This window comes from Camarhynchus parvulus, unplaced genomic scaffold (genome assembly GCF_901933205.1).
Source record: "Camarhynchus parvulus unplaced genomic scaffold, STF_HiC, whole genome shotgun sequence".
Classification (NCBI taxonomy): Eukaryota; Metazoa; Chordata; class Aves; order Passeriformes; family Thraupidae; genus Camarhynchus; species Camarhynchus parvulus.
Genome location: NW_022147680.1, coordinates 1 through 9,286, shown reverse-complemented (window position 1 = coordinate 9,286; position 9,286 = coordinate 1). Strand labels below are relative to the sequence as shown.

The window sequence follows — 9,286 nt, the reverse complement described above, 5'->3', positions numbered from 1 at the left end:
AAACACCTCAGAGTGTCCTAAAGCAAAAAGTAGCACACGTGAGCTCCTCACACTCCTAGGAAGTCAGCAACAAATTCTGCAAAAATTTGGCAGGGTCTGCAAAAAAACTTTCAACTGATTAATTGAACTGATTTTAAAGGGATGTTTTCTAAGCACAGAAGCACAACAAAGAACAAGCAGAAGCAATTCTTAAAAACCTCTGCAAGTTTTATTTAGCGTATATGCGACTGATTTCCACCCTGTGGCTTCTCACTTTGATTTGTCTGTAGGTTCAGGAAGATGAGAACGCACACTCTGCCTTCCCTGAGCCCCCCACAGCAGCTGAGTGCTGCTCAGTGTGTTCAGATCACCAGGAACTGGATGACACGTACCCGGATGGACTGGAACTCCTCTGCTGGAGATTCAGGAGACGAGAGCAGGGACGCACTGACCGAGCTGTCGCCCCAATTCTATTTCTTTGTGACGAGCAGCTGTTTGTTCCCAACAGCTGCAGCAATCCTCAGCTCGCTTCCGTGGTGAGTACTGACGGCACACCAATGGCAGCCCGAGGAAACAATGTTCCGGGCTCCAAGCGGCTGGAACAGGGTCTGATTTTTTGTTTTGTATTTGTAGGATGATTAGTACAACAGGGCTCCGATGGATGACTTGGCAACACAGAATTAAAAACTCCTAGGAAAAGACAAAAGCCTATCACCCTTCCAGAATCTACTTTTAATCCAAAGCACACGGATTGTCGCTATACTGCACCTTGCAGCTTTTCAAAGCAGCTTACTTCTGAAGACCAGGAAACATTTATTTCTACAAAAACAATGGGCAACACCCAGGCTCATCTAAGCACTGCTGTTTAATAGGGGATCTGCCAGCAAGCCAGTCCAGCTTAAAGCGTGCTTTATTTCAGTCTAACATCCCCACAAAATTCTTCCCACATGTCCCAACCCTGAAATCTTGTTTTTCCCTAAAGCTTCTCATCGTTAGCAATTTCCAAGTAACATGGTTTTTTTACAACATTCAAAAATGTCATGCTGGCCTGTACTAGAGAGTAATTTTCAAATATAAGCTTAGCAAAGTTTGAAGTGACTTGTCCAGAGAAAAAACCTACAAGTGAACACCTACACCCCCCTAAAAAGAGCTAACAAGCCCCTGGCAGCTACCAGCATCAAAGCACAGTGGATGTTTCTAATGCAGGATAAGGATAACAGTATCACCTTTTGTTCTCTCCAGTTTGTTTTCTCTGCAGTCATATTTTTTTAGTCTCTGTATCTTTTCGGGCAGCACTGAGCCTGACGACCAGGACACGAGAGTCTTTCCCTGCCGGATGGAGAGAACCAGGAAAAAAGTTAAAAAAAGAACACGGTAGTTTGAAATTAATACTTCCGATGAGAAGCAGCACCTAACCAACAGAGCAAAAGCAAACAAAGCACGGTACCTCCCTGGGGACAGCAGCCTTACAAACTCTCCAGGATTTACAGTTCCAGTGACCAATCCCTTCAGGACAGCAGCCAAGCGTCCCATTAGGTGCTGCTGCGCCGAAGAATGATCTGAGAGGTTCCAAAGAGTGAAATGCACAATATTTTGCAAAGGCATAAAATCTTGCAAAATCACAAAAATACAATAGATATAAACTACAGGGCAAGAGTACAAGTGTTAACTTTAGGAGCTGGAACCATCCAGCTGAGCAACTGATAAGTGGATCCTCAACAGAGTTTGAGCCCTTCAGGACACAGAAGGGTTTTCCCCAGCAATGTCACAGACTGAGTTTTGATATAAGTACACGTGCCAGATCCTCAGAAACGTCACCCATTCTCCAGGTGTCTGGAGAGAACCGCAAATGGCTCTCACGTAGTCTGAGCCAGTTCTGTCAGGTCTCAGGGTGAATTTCACCAGATGCAACCAAACTGGGCAACTCCCGGTGAGACAGAAGGAACCCAAAGCTTGTTTTACCCAGAGCTTGGGTAAGCAGAGCTCCAGCAAATACTGAGGAAACTGACACAACAGGGTAAAAAATAATAAACCTACTTTTTTTTTTTTTTTTTTTTTTTTTTTTAATTCAGATGAGGAAAACAATTAAGGAGAAGGTGAAAAACTCACCATTACTGAATATTTCATCATCTGTAAGCTGACCATCCTTAGCATAGAGGACTCCAAATTTAAAATTCACCGATGCCTGGGAAATAAAACCAAATATTATATGATAAATGGTCAAACGCAGCAGACATAAAAATTTGTTTCCTCTAAGGACTTTCAAGTATGTATGTATCTTTGTATATAACCTACGCATTAGAACATACACTTTATACCATCTCCTGATACATAGCAGTTTACCTTTAAACTTTGATAGTAGAGCATAAAATTATTAACTGGAATTGGTGATCTATTATTACTAAGTTGGTGCTTAAAGTTATTTCTGCTGTCATGTTCAAAAAAACATGAATTTTTTTTACTGTAATGAGCAATTGATTTCAAAGTCATCATAAGCCCATCAAAATCCAAAGCTGTAGTCACTGGACGGGTCTGTGAGCTAGAAGTAGTTCGGCTCATACTTACCTCTTGCTCTTCCAGAACCAACAAATCCTGTAAACAAAACCAGTATCTTTGGCCCACTCCTATTAATGATTCTACAAGGATGATGGTTTTATTTGTGTTTAGAAGTTATGATTTGAAATGGACAGTTCAATGGATAAAGACAGTTTAAGTAGTATTACATTATTAGTATTATTATTATTATTTGCTACTGGAAGAAACAAACCAGTAGTATCTCTACTTAATTACTTTTATTTCCAGAAAATAATAAAGAAAAATACTCAAACAAAAAAACAGCCACTTCCTACCTTTTGTATCTCAGGATGAAAAATGGCTCTTGGGCTCCTCTCCAATTGATCAAGACCCAAAGCACTGAAAGGCAAATGAAATAGTGCTTGATAGAAGGGCAAGTGCACATTTCAGCGCTGAACCAACCACCAACTGATTGCAGTCACAGCGGTTACAGAATGAATCGTTCCAAGAGCCTCTGTTCAATGGAATGCTTTGTGGAACTGCCACTTCTTTCCCAAAATTCTAAATTCCAACACATTCTAAACTCATTTTGTATTTTAAAAACAGAAATTAGTAAGGCTCTGTGTGGAGATCAGGTTTAAACGTATTTCCTTCTAAAGCACAGAGCTCTGTTCCATCACCCTTCACTTTGGATCCAGCTTGCAAACTGATAGAAAACAGCACCTTACCACTCTTCTGCCTTTTCCATTCACATTAATATTACAAGAGAAGGAGTTTTGGACCACCTTCTTTTGCTTCATGCAAAACACTCTGCAGACCTCCATGCAACCTCCAGAACACGAGGGGAGATGTTTTCTGTCCTGGCACAGTTTCTCCTTGCGAAACATAGTGGGAAAGCTTTTTGCTAACATGTAGGTGACAGGAGACGCTAAAGACGAAGATACGGAGCTCTCCGAAGCTAAGCGCCGGTCCCGGGGGTCTTTCAGCAGAAGCCGCGCTCCGGAGCGCATGGCTAGCGGCACAATGCTCTTTACGCGAAGAAGCCGCTTCTTCGCCTCCACTAGCCGGAAAGACCGGCATCTTCCCAAAGGCCAAGAACGAAGCAGCATAACACTGGCATTGTGTGTGCAGCTTGCAAACATAGAAAACAGTACCTTACCACTCTCCTGCCTTTTGCATTCACATGAATATTGCAATAGAAGGAGTTTTGGACGACTTTCTTTTCCTTGGTGCAAAACACTCTGCAAACTGTGCAACCTCTAGAACACGATAGGAGATGTTTTCTGTCCTGGCACAGTTTCTCCTTGCGAGACATAGTGGGAAAGCTTTTTGCTAAGGTGTAGGTGACAAGAGAGGCTAAAGACAAAGATACGGAGCTCTCGAAGCTAAAGCGCCGGTCCCGGCGCTTTTCGGCAGAAGCAGCCTCGAGCGCATGGCGAGCGGCACAATACTCTTTGCGCGAAGAAGCCGCTTCTTCGCCTCCGGTAGCCGGAGAGAGCGGCATCTTCCCAAAGGCGAAGAACGAAGCAGAACAACACTGGCATTGTGTGTGCAGCTTGCAAACTGATGGAAAACAGTACCTTACCACTCTCCTGCCTTTTGCATTCACATGAATATTGCAATAGAAGGAGTTTTGGGCGACTTTCTTTTCCTTGGTGCAAAACACTCTGCAAACCTTTGTGCAACCTCTAGAACACGATAGCGGGGACGGTGCGGGAGACAGCGGAGGAGGTGGCGGGGACGCCGCTGGCGGAAAGAATGCGTCCCCTGTTGAGCCGGAAGCAGCCATCGCGTCCCTGTCATCACCTAGCAACGCCGGGAAGGAAGCAGGGAGCGGCGGCGGGAGCAGCGGATCGCAGTCACCTAGCAACGCAGCCGCGGGAAGCGGCGTTTCGCAGGTCAGCTGCACAGGCGCCGGCGGAGCCACGGGCGGGGCAGCCCCGGGAGAAATCGGACGGACCCGTGGGGCAGGCTGGGGCGGAGCCATGGCCGTCGCTGCCGCCGCCAGGGCTGCGCGGGGCAGCGCCCGCGGCGCGGGCTGCGGCGTCGGCGCCACCCACTCAAACCCCCTCCAAGAGCGGCAAGGGGGAGGAGAAGGCAAGTCGCTCTGAGCATGCTCTGAAGACGCAGGAAAAAAAACTCCAGCGGGCGAAATTTCGCCCCCCGCTGGGATGGGGGGGGGGGGGCTGGGAAGCAGCTGTTGTCCCCCTCCGAAGGGTTTTTCCCCAGGAGCGGGGGGAAATGGTGCTTCTCCCCTTGCTTCAGCGATCCAGGGAAAAGCAGCTGCTCTTCGTTTCAAACCCGGGAAGAGTACCCTGAACACGACATAAATGCGAGGGTACCCCAGTCCACGGTTCCAAACGGCTTGGAAAATGAATTCCATGCATTCCCATACATATAAATCAAAGGCGTAGAGCACATTGGTAAAAAATCCAAAGAATTTTGCCCATCGAAAAAACTGATAGTAATCTTTTTTTCAGCAGGACAAAACCGTCCTCATCAGCCCATCTGCACCAGAGGGCAATAAGTCTCTCCTCTGACGGAGAGAATCGGACCTCGGCCACAGCGGGAAAATCCATCCACATATGCAACCACCATTTGCACAGGGCCGCATTTTCAGGAAGGGAAAAACCTACAGTACCTTCTGAGAGAGTCCAGCATGCTCTGGCCAGCTGCTGCTCGAGGCTGAAGAGCTTTCCGGGCATCTTCCTCAAAAGGTCCTTTTTGTGGTCAGCCTTGGCTGTGAACTCCTTCCAAATCTGGATCTTCGGTTCTTCAGCTCCTGGCTAGATTCCACTTCTGCTCCTCTGGTGGTCTCACCAAGTGATAAATTTCCTCTTCAGTCGGGGTCACCAATTGTGACGGTGGTCACAAGGGTGTTTGGGTGAAGGAAGAGATGAGATCCTTGACTCCATTACAGAAGGCTTGATTTATTATGTTATGATATATACATATACTATACTATACTAAAAAGAAAAAGAAAGGAGAGTTTCCAGAAGCTGCTAAACTAAGCTAAGTAAAGAATGATAACAAACCAGCTCTCTCGGACTGTGTCCGAGAGATCTCAGTTCTGGATTGGCCATTAACTATAAACATGCAAGCTGCGCTAATCCAGACAGACCTGTTGCATTCCACAGCAGAAGATAACCTGTTGTTTACATCTTGTTGCTGAACTTCTCAGCTCCAGCAGGAAAATCCTAAGAGAGGATTTTTCATAAAAGAACTGTCTGTGACACTTCAGCTGCTGTACTTCTCTCCTAAAGCTAAGAACAGAATCCAAATAATTGTGATTCCATGGTCACAATTCACCCTGTGATGCTGACAGGTGAAAAAGGAGTGGAAGGTGCATGGGTAAATTAATTGAATGGCCTATCTAAATCAGCAGCCACTGATTTCCTGAAGGTTTCAACAGGTCAGTTGCCCATGTTTTTCTTGGGATTCTTTTAATCTTTGGTCATGTTTTTCTTGGGATTCTTTTAACCTTTCCTCATTAATTCAGCCTCTGCTCTCAAGCCTTTGCTGACATTTCAAGTATCTCGACAGTCTGGAAATGTGTTGTCTTTATTGATCACATCATTATTCCCTTCAAATGGTTGTTTGCCTCAAGTCTCATTTTTGCTGGTTTTCTGCTAGTTCATTGTCAGAGGGCAGCAGGTGTTTTGTAAGAGCAGGTACACAATCCTATAGCTTGCTTTTCTTTTTATTTGGCCTGTCTAGAAAATGGAATGACTGAACATCTCTGACAGGATTTTCTCTCCCCATTATGTTTCACTGGAAGGGCAGATGCAAATTGTCTACCTAAACTCTTGGCATGCAAAAAACTAGTGGTTTGCTGCTGCATATAGGTAGAAGCTTACGAAAGGAAGGCCTTGGGCTGAGGCCCGTTACTTTGGCTAAGTAGAAAAGGACTATGGGAAGGTGAGGCAGCTGAATTAGAGGTAGATCAACAAGTTCTAGAACTGTCACGTGTTCACAGCGTGGTGCATGGCAGTTGGTTGAATGATGTTTGTTATGGCTTAAAGCTATGTAACTGATAAAGGCCTGAGTGCTTCAAAAGCCTGGTTTTTGCAATAAAGCAGCTCTCCTTTGCACCTGCCTGGGGACTCTGTGTCACTATGGACCCTCACTCCCAGTTTGCCAAGGAGATGATCAGTAGGAATGTTGCAGAGCTGCTGTGTGCATATGAATGGAATGGCAGAGAGTGAAGCAGTGGACATTTCTGGGCTTTAATACAATGCTGCTGCATTGGTGCCAGTTTAGTCGGTTTTCCATCAGTGGCCTTTCTGTCTAGAAGTACACTGCCCAGAGTCTTTCTAGCATTTGATGCCATTTCCTACCTGTTGTTTTACTACCTTCCTTCAGTTGAAAGGATTATACAATCTTTACATTTTGAAGATCCCTGACTATGCCAGAGGAGTAATCGCTCCCTTTTCTTCTGCCTCCTTTGTACTTTTCAGAGACTCATTTCAAATTTCTGCTAATGTCAAGAAGAATACTGAGACTACTTAGCAGGGTTGACGCTCTCAGCTGCTTTCCTCTTTCATACTGCTTCATACTGTATGTGACTTAATGGCCTCGTTTTGTCATCTGCATTTTGCTGTGATCCCAAGCTAAATATTCCAGGCCTGTGAACACAAAAAGAAGTTTTTGTCTTTTGCAAGAACTACCCCTAGGAAGATTTGTGTTCATTTTGGTTTCTACGGTGTTAGGCCTGTTGCAGAAAAAAGAAATAGATTGTACTCTCTTCTTGTGCTCTCATTTCCCCCTCTCTGCTTTGCATGTCCTAGTTAATCTACCAGCATGACTCATTTGGTATCATCTCATAGTGCAAATTCTGCATAGTTTCATGTACTTACAAATGCCAGTTGCCAAGGAGCTTATATAATCATTTAAGGATTAAAGAATGGTAGGGCTGGGCAACTTCAGGTGCTGAAACAGTAAGTGGATAAGTCATTCCGTATTAAAGTGGCAGAGCAAATCAATTGATCTAGGACTTTCAGCCGGACACCTCTGAGAATAGCAGCTTGTCAGCAATGACACAGCCATCTTCCTAGCTGTATTCCAGAATAAGGGACACCTTCAATGGTTAAGATGTTTGGCATGAGAAAACAGCAAGAAATGTACCACAAAATACTTGAGCCAGGTAAAGTGCATTTTTCTAGTGAGAATTTTGCAGTTGTTCTTTCTTGTCTGTGCCTTTACTTTTCACAGAAGACAGGGGGGCATTTAATTATTACTGTTCTTTTCTTTTGTTGGCCTCCCTCTTTCCACCTGCAATTAACAATTTTGCCTTTCTTTACTGGCTTCTCTTTTTTACTTATAGAATGTTACATGAGGTCCTCCAACCTTGTCATAGACAACCTCATACAGTGGAAAGAAGTAGAAGGTGCATCTAAATGGATAAAACAAACCCACAAAAATAGGGGTTTTCTACAGTCTTCTGTGAGAACATTAGGACATAAGATATCTTTGAACTGAGTTATCCTGTATTGATTTAACTTTTAGCCCACTCGTTACTATTATTACAAGTGTTTTGCCTTTAGTACATAGCCTTTGAAATCATCCAGCCCAATATTTTGGCTAATTTTGTTTTATTTCTAGTGGGGGCTTTGTTTCTTAAGCAATAGTCCAGAGCAAGAGCATCCATGGTGGAGTTATGCTGCCATAATCAAAAGTGTTGTAAATTCTGGTACAGTTTGTGCTGGTAATACGTCTAGGAAAGAAAGGTTTTACATCTTTTTTGTCTTTCAAATGTAACCATTTTTTGAAATAGTTAAAAGTTAGGGGTGTCATCCCATCCATCCCGTCCCGTCCCCCCCCCAAAATACTTCTCTCTGGAATGTTACTCAGGGATTACACATAAAAGCCCACCCTGTAAAATATGTTGCAGATACTCTGCAGTAAGTGCAGCTTAGCAGCTAGACATGATAACGTGGGTTAAATGACATTCCTTCTGCAGTGATGGAAACTCTGTCTATGCAGACATACTCAACAAAGGTTACCATGGCTTAGCTCCTGTGCATTTTGCAAATGCACTTAATGTGCATTTTAAAACTTCCCAAGAAGGTGAATTCAAGCTCCTTCATTGCTCTGTGCTGGAGTCCCAAGAGAATATCAGTGTGCTTTTTGTCATTTACAGCTGTCACTGCTTAGCTCTTGCACAAGAGACTCCCTCATGACTGATGAAAGTTGTCTAGTTAAGAGTGGGTCAAAGACATGGTCCTGCTTTAGAAGGAGATGAGAAGGTTTCTGCAGTCTTTGTCATCTCTACTGCTTGTGATTTCTATACAAAACCAGTGGGAAATTTTCTGAAGGCAGTCCAGAAGCTGGCAATATGGACAGCTTACAACCGAACACTTGCTGCAGTGCTACCATGGTGATACCAGAAAGGACTTAAAAAAAATTAAAACGGCAAACAAAGTAGTTGGAAGGAAAAGAACATGAACCATTATTCCATTCTTCTAATATATCCTTCTTTATATCATAATTTTCATGCAGTTTTATGGCTTGCATTGGTATCCCTCAAAAGGAATCTGAGACAGACTAAGCTTTTTAATGGAGTAGATGCGACAAACGCAGGCCAAGTTGCCTTTTTTGGCGTCAAATGCCAGTTATGCTTGAGCTACCCTTTGCTTAAGGTACTTAGCTTACACTAAGAATTTTCCTCATGACTGAGCAAATTTTACTGTCACGATTGGGTAAATTTTATTCATGATTGAGTGAATTTTACTGTCACTCAGAATTTTACTGTCATGATCGGCATTGAAACTTTTCAAGGAAAGCTCTGAATAGC

General features: G+C 43.9%; 1 long non-coding RNA gene across 2 annotated transcripts; it reads right to left on the bottom strand.

Annotated features, from left to right (window-relative positions):
* Positions 1-202: 202 nt before the first annotated feature.
* Positions 203-2,158, bottom strand: LOC115915841. Of its 2 annotated transcripts, none has more exons than XR_004061536.1 (3): positions 2,089-2,158; positions 1,206-1,538; positions 203-669 (listed from the first exon to the last, which is right to left on the bottom strand). It is a non-coding gene; the product is annotated as an uncharacterized LOC115915841 (long non-coding RNA). The 2 variants fall into 2 exon arrangements; XR_004061535.1 differs by having other exon boundaries at positions 1,206-1,308.
* Between the last annotated feature and the right edge of the window lie 7,128 nt (positions 2,159-9,286).